The 8,019-nt window shown below is 34.4% G+C and overlaps 1 protein-coding gene across 1 annotated transcript in view; it reads left to right on the plus strand.

The window, feature by feature from the left end:
• LOC120512088 (contactin-associated protein-like 4) overlaps positions 1–969 on the plus strand; it is a 199,951-nt gene extending 198,982 nt beyond the window's left edge. The window contains exon 24 of the mRNA XM_039730013.1: positions 1–969. This exon is cut by the window's left edge and continues 2,397 nt beyond it. The gene's annotated coding sequence lies outside the window, so the exon portion shown is untranslated.
• Positions 970–8,019: the final 7,050 nt, after the last annotated feature.

Below are 8,019 nucleotides of genomic sequence, written 5' to 3' on the forward strand. Positions count from 1 at the left end.
ATTTCAGGAGGTTTTCACTTCCTGCTATAGACATTAGGTATCTACCTTTTAGTGCCACTTACATTCAACAGAGTCACCTGCAGGGGTGGGTCCCAGTCAACTCCATTTTTTATTGTTGTGGGATGTAGTAACAATGTGGGACAAAACCTACAAGATTGTGATTATAGTGCACCAAAGTAGATATTTTGATTAAATGATAAAAGACAGGTTGTCTTTTATCTGAACTCTCATATGAGAGTTGCTCATATAAACCTAATAAAACCTAAATTTTACCCACAACAGGACAAGTTAGAAGAATGTAAACCTAACTTTTCAATCACTTGCTCTTAGTTTTATTGCCTTGTAAAGTTTTATTGTGTGTCTTCATGGAGAGAAAGTTCTCTTTCCTTACTTTGTTTTGTTCCAAATAAATACTTTCTTTCCCTATTCTTCAGAATTTTTAAAAGGAACAAGAAGGGGAAAGCTTAGTAAAATCCCTATTTCACAAAATAGATAAAAAGGCATAGGAGTATAAAAATGCCTTTATGAGTGGCAGATTATTTCATTCAAACACTTCTTTTAAGGCATTTTATTTTATGAGGGATTCTAAGAAGGAAAAGATATATGGATTTTGTTGAATGAACATCTGTAGATTTGTAGAATAAATCAGTTATGTCTCCTGGAAGATGCAAATGCCCATTTTCATCCGTAGGAACACTGATCATATGTTTGTCACCTTAATCTAAAATATACATGTTTGAAATCAATGAAGCAGCATTTTTCATTACTTGCTGCAATTCTATGGGGATAAAAAAAAATGGTGGCACCGAAGTGCGCTAAAATGTCATGGAACATTGTGCTGTCCCTTTTTGATTCTCTATTCCATTGTGTGATTTTCACCTCACTGTTAATAAAGACTTTTTAAAATAAAGTGAGGAAAATATTTTTTAAAAGAATTTGTATTAAAAGGTTTAAAACTGACAACAATATACTGATTTTTTTTCAACAGTAAATATATGTAGAAGTGCACATAATATATTGGTGAGTGTGGTTATTTATAGATAGTTTGGAGCACTAATGTGACAAGTTTGCTATGCTTTGACACATTTTCCATGGCAAATATATTTTTTCTTAAGTACATTAGAAAATAAATAGTGGCATGTTTGCTGGTACATTTTTAAAGCTTTGTGTGGGCTCTAGCTATAAAGGGCTTATAATTATTTATGTACTCAACATTTAGCATATAAATATGATTTATTTATGTTTTGGGGAAATATTTTCCAATACATCCAGTGTTGTGTAAATGAAGAATATGTTATAAAACAAGTGCACAACTTAACATGAAATGTCACAGTCAAAACAAATTTACACAAGGCATGTAAAAGACAAAATGTCTTTAAGGAAGCATCTGCATAAATTCAGAACATGCAACTATTGCAACTTAGCAGGGGATTGATAAGAAACTATAATTTTGAAATAAAATTAGTTACCTTTAGAAGCCTTTACCTTTATACTCAAGGCAGAGATATAGCCACATAAGCCATGTGATGCTACAGAAAAAAAAATGTTCTTTGTAACAGAAGAAATACTTCCAAAGTCAGAAAACCTAATTCTGAAAAACCTTGTGCCCTAGTCTCTGAGTGCAATGCACTTTCTCTGAAGTAAATATGCAGAAACGTGACATAATTTTTTGCAAATTAGGCACCTAATTCTGCAGCCAAAAGTATGGTAATTTCTTAGTGTTTCTAAACATGTAATGAGATTGTACATTATCAAGAAGGAAGAAAAGTAAAAAAAAACCTTTTGGAAACTAGTCCTGACTGAAAAGATGCATGTGTAAATGTATGGAAGTAGTTTCAGTGGGGTTTTTTTAAGCACACACAACAACAGGCTTAAAAGAATAGAGAACAGAAAGGATGTACCCTTAAACTTCCTCTATTTAGAACCTTCTCCTGGGCCCTTTTGGCAGTAAGAGAAGGGTTTAATGAGTTTGAGTACAGAAATTCTGAAGCTGCTAATTTGAGAAACAGAAACAAAACCACAAAGGTGTTCATGGACTGCTTTGCTAAGAAGTCATACCCATCTTTATTCTTGCAGGAATATCTGAAAAGTAATTTTTAACAAAAACTAGCCCTGTTCTTTGGATACATTCCCCAAACCTCTTAATCTTTGTTTTTCCCATTTCGCAGAAAGGAATCAGATATCACAATATAATTGCAGAGAGACAGATGTCCTTATATCAAACACTGACATAAAACCTCACTTAAATTTATATGAATTTCTGATGCATGATGAAATGTCAATGTTTCTAACATTTTGTATAAGTAGCATTGAATAAATCATTCCTAAAATCCTTATTAAATAGAATGGTAAATCCACAGTAAAAATCAACTTCAGCCTGTGAGGAAACATGTGTGTACACACATGCACACACACATGAATGTAGATGGGCTACAAAGTCTGTGCTAAGATTCTTTAAATTTTATAATTTTCTTTGTATTAAGTCAAATATAGAAGAAATGTCCAGCGTTCAGAACCATCCTCCCTACACTCCCTATGTTTGGAAATATTCAAACTATTTCAAGAAGTAGTTGAGATTTTCAGAGTTTTTTCAAGGCAGCAAAAAATAAGATCTTGACATCTCCTCAAGGACTGTAGGAGGTAGACAACCAGACTTCTGATATAAAAGGTTGCAGCATCCCTCACACACAGACAGGGCTTAATTTTATTTTTTTAAATTGTTTTTTTAGTTACATCTAGGGCTTGAGAAATATGTTGACTTATATCAAAATATATTTCATACACACATCTATAAATCACTACACTGAACTATTTAAGCTACTGTGTAATATGTGTGCTAAAAAAGTTCTAATTCATTAGTAATCTTTGACTCAGCTAATATGTGCTTTGCCAATTCAATTGAAGTGTACTTCTCCCAGTCAGTCACCTGATTTTATTCAGCACCAGGGCTCATGCCTTTAGGTGAGGCAGTGGGCATCAAAAAAGATTCCTAAATCTGCAGAAGAGAAACAGATACTCAAAATCATTCTGAAGTCCAAGAAAATTGACAATAAATTGTCAAAGAGTTGAACCAGATTTCATCACTGTGGATATGTCATCAGGAACCTAGTGATAACAACACAAAAAGAAATATTAAAATAGTGCTTATATTCTTCTACAAACCAACTGATAATAGATAGGGCCGATAATCTTTGTATGTTATAGTTTTTAGCACAGCACAGTATTTTTGTCTTTAATATACTGATACATGCAAGAACTTAATGCAAGTACAATGCAAAGTTTTTGGAGTCTGTAAACTCATGGTTTATTTTTCTCAAAAGCAACAGTGCTTTGCATGCAATTTAGAAGGCCAATGTTCATTTATCAAAAAGCAGCCATCACAAAGCCTGGATTAAAAACAAGAAATCTGCAAGACATCTCTCACTACATACTATAAATTCAGTGATGCACACCTGCCTATAAACTATTTAAGTCATTAATAGAATTTCAGCATGCTTCTATACAGTTTGTGGACTGAACTCTGAGAAGCCCAGGAATACCTATCCCACCCTTAAGCTGTATCGCCTTGAAAAAAGCCATTGACCTTAACACTCCATTCATACAATGCAAAGAATATACTGAAGTTTTGACTAACTTGCTTAATTAATATTTGTGAAGCCCTTAGAAGATTAAAGCTTTTATGTAAATAGACAGCATGATAATAGAAATATGATCCTGTCTTTTATTTAGCAAAAATGATATGGTAACTAATATTCATTATCTGTATTTGTTTTAATACATTTATTTCAGGAGATGGTTCTGTTTCTTTCAGTCAGAAATAATAGCATTTTCCTGTTCTTTTATCCACAGAGTAACTCATTAATAAAGAGTAGAAAAACCGACCTTGGACTACTTGATGTAATATAGATTTGATTGCATGTCTTCTTGTATCAGAAAATTAGAGCCCAGAACATTTTCATCTAAATAGGAGTTATTTTAAATAAGCAAGACAGGTTTCATACAGATAAACACAAAACAGGAATGACAACAACACATCTACATTCTTACAAAATGTTTCCTACAAATTGATTAGCTCAAAGGGAGTATTGTGTAGATGTTTTAATGTTCTTAGCAGCTTCATCAGATTCATTAATCTCATTTTCTGCTATTTTTTAGTTACTATAGAGTTCACTCTTCTAGCCATGAGTAACTGCTAGGCATGCCATATTTTACTTTCTAGGTAACAGGATAAAAAATGTACTGTTTTCTAATACCTTTAAATCTATTGCACATGGAAACACTTCTTATCAACATAAAATAACATTGTGTATTCTATATGAAGCAGCAAATCTAATAGTAAACATATATGATGTGGTCTTTGGTTCTTTATTGGTTTTTGGGGTATTTTTTTGTTGGTTACCTACACCATCCAAATGCCCTCACAGTAAACACAAAAGGCTTTGCCACTTTTAGCTAAATCCCATCCTGTTTGTGAATAAATTATTTCAAAAGGCTCCTATAAAATGTTAATATTTAATTTTAAAACTGTAGACTTGGTAAGAAAACATTCATAATATCTCAGTAGTTACAGCCCCAAGATATATCCTCTCTATTTTTTAATTAAAAGTATTATTAAACATTCTTTATGTGGTGTAATTTTTTTTCTCCACTGCACTCAATGACACTAGAAATAGAAGTTTAAATCTCACAAATGGTAATCATTCAGCCACAGTCCCCTTGCTATGGCAGTTCAAAAACTTTACATGTTGAATATTTTGATATTTACATGTAGGAACAGGAAATACTTTTCCAGCTACGTTGTTTCAACTAAAAAGCATAAAGCATCTTATTCTTGCACAGCAAATACACCCCATGAAATTAAAATTCAACTGGATGGTTTAGTGTCATGATCTGTAAATCAGACTTACACTGAAGTTATTGGTGTTGCATTGCTATGATTTTTCTGCTTTGATGTTCCGATTCAAAATATATACATCTGATTTAAAGTAATTTTTCAGTAAGTATTGTCATAAGCATACAATTTCTGTGTTTCAGTTTTTCTACAGATAAATCCTACTGGAAATTAGCAGTTAAATATCGAATAAGATTTTTGTGATGTTTCACATATTCCCTTACATGACACATTTATGAAGTTCATCTATTTTTAGAGAGTGTACTGTGAGGAATTTATGATTTACTCCCAGAAGTCATAATTGGAATAAAAGGACAAAATTTATAGAAAAGGAGAAGAATATAGAACAAGAATTTGTTGATAAAACTTTTTACAAAGTTCTGAAAGTTTGCTTTTATTATATTCTTGTAGAGATATTCTTCAATTCCTATGAAGTGCTTATTTGGGATCATGTCATTAAGCATATCAACATTAAATTATTTCTTTTGTAAAAACAAACTAACAAATTTTAGTTTCAAGCTGATATTTAAATGTCTGTTTGCCTCAGTAAAGTACTTCAATATGTAAATTAAGCACAGCATGAAACACTTATTATGTACATTCTATCTATGTCTGGTACATTTTCCATGAAAAATAATAATAATTAACAGCCCCCTGAAACAGGAAGATCTTTGAGTGTCTAGAGTTCCCTTCACAGTATTATTTTGTGATTACAAGCAAACCTGTGTAGTTAGAAACTAATTAGGAAAGCATTAGTAAATGCTTGTTATTCCGTATTCTACAATGGTTAAGTGCTACATTTGAGAAAAGAAATGCTTTTTAAATGAGTCAAATAATCCATATGATGGCAGAAAGGCTGCCCTTGTACAGTACCTGCCTGCCCACTCTGACACCTACTAGTCATTAAGAGTCATTTCACCACTATCAAATTCACCTTAGGGTTCTATGGTATGCTGTAACATAAAAACTAAACATTCTTGCAGCAAATATGCCTTACTGTTTCACACTATTTTTTATTAATTAATCTAGGAATTTCCTTATGTTTTACTCATAATCATATATGTAGTGGAGAATCTACAGATATAATTACATAAAAGGTAGATGCTTTGCTTTTCCATAAGATGTCTGTTGTACCATGAGTTAGCTCACAATAGGTGTTTGCACTGTCAGCGCACATGTCTGTTTTGTCTCCATTTGGATGAATTGTGTCTCTCCAAACTGTTTTCCTGAGATGAATTCATAGGAAAAGTTTCTGTTACCCATCTTTTGTGCCAAGGTCTCCCAAGGACAGTGTGATCCATTCCAGCTGACCAGACATCATCAGCCATGTAGCTCTTCTCTGCAGTTCTAGGGCCAGCTTGAATTTGGGAGGAAGCATGCATGCTTCCATGCATGCTGCTCTTTGTACAAGACACTATGCTGCAGAGTCACCTGCAGCAGACACATAGGGACATACCTCACCTGGAAACTTTTTTATTCCACACTCAGTAAAAAGAAAAAGAGTGTCCAGGGTGGCAACTTTTGCTCAGGCCTGAGAAAGGAGACACACAACCTGATGGGCTGTCAGCAGGGAGATGGCTGACAGTGACCTGGTCTGTCCAGGGAGCTGAAGAGGATGGTGCAAAGGAGGAAAAGAAGCTGATGGCTTCTCTTCTTGTTAGCAGAAAAAAGCCCCATAGCAATATGACCTTTGGTACCCTCTTGAAGGCATTTCTAGAAATAATAAAAAAAATTAGGATCCATATAGTTCATCTGAGCACAGTTCTTTCCCTGTGTAATTGACAATGTCAGAGCAATGACGCAATAAGCCTCTCCAGGGTATGTGATACACTAAGAGAAGTGCATTTGGAAGGAAGTTATAGTTAAAAAATTTCTTAAATAATACCACCCTCAAATTTACAGCATGGCATAGTATTATCTAAGAAATCGATGCATATTGCTCTCTATTCATTGGATTAGGTTGACAAACTTTTTACCATGCTAACTACTTACCTCCTGCTGAAAACCAAGACATCTCACTCAAAACTGTTTTTGCTTGCTCCAGAGAACAGTATCTGGCAGAGACAGCAATATGAGGCAAAAGAAGACCCCATAATGCCTTAAGAACATGTGGCAGAAGTCAGTCCTCCTCCCTCAGTGAGGATAAGCAAGATCTTCAAAAACACTTGTGTTGATTCAGGGGGCAGCTACATGTTCTGTGCTCTGAACAAAATCAGTAAACTTTCAGCTCACAGAATCATAGAATGGAAGGGAGCCCTAGGGGTCATCTGATCCGATTTCCCTACTCAGGCAGGGCCACCCATAACAAGTTGCCTGGAAACAAGACAAGAAAGCTTTTAAAAGTAGCTAAGGATGAAGACTTCACAATCTCTTTCAGTAACATCTGTCAGTGTTAAGTCACCCTCACAGAAAAAAGTGATTCCTCATGTTCAGGAACAGTGTCCAGTATATCTGTTTACACCCACTGTCTCTTTTCCTATCACAGGGCAGCAATGGACAGAACCTTCTTTACATCTGCCTTTCAGTCATTTATGTGCATGTGTGAATTCCCCTCTGAGTATTCTCTTTGCCAGGCTGAACAGTCCCATTAGTCTTAGTCTTTGTTCATGGGAGAGACCACCAATGCCTTAATAATTTTGTGGCCCTTTCCTAGACTCTCTAGTGCTGAGGAGAGGAGACAGGATAAGCTCTACCAAGCTGCAGTCAGTGCTTTGTTTATTGCAGCCAGGATACTACTGGGCTTCCCTGCAGAGAGGGCACATTGCTGATTTATGTTCAGCCTTGTTCCACAGGACTCACAGGTAATTTTCTCAAAAGTTACTTTCCAGATGGATGACTACAGCATATACTGAGGAATGGGCTTATTTCTCTCCACAAACAGAGTTTGTGTCTATAAACTGATCACATTGATTGGATGTTTCTGAAAAGCACACCATTGACATTATAAACACCATTAATCAGAATTTCTTCATTAGTATGTCTTTACTTTTACTCAAAATGACAACACTTTTGTTTATTGTAATCAAAGCCTATATAAATACATAAATAGGCTATGTAAAAAGATAGTGTTTCAGCAAATGCTATAAAAAGAGATTCAGCAATCATTAAATTTTGCAGTTGTCTGTATG

Source organism: Passer montanus, unplaced genomic scaffold (assembly GCF_014805655.1).
Source record: "Passer montanus isolate IOZ18808 unplaced genomic scaffold, ASM1480565v1 scaffold7, whole genome shotgun sequence".
Taxonomy (NCBI): domain Eukaryota; kingdom Metazoa; phylum Chordata; class Aves; order Passeriformes; family Passeridae; genus Passer; species Passer montanus.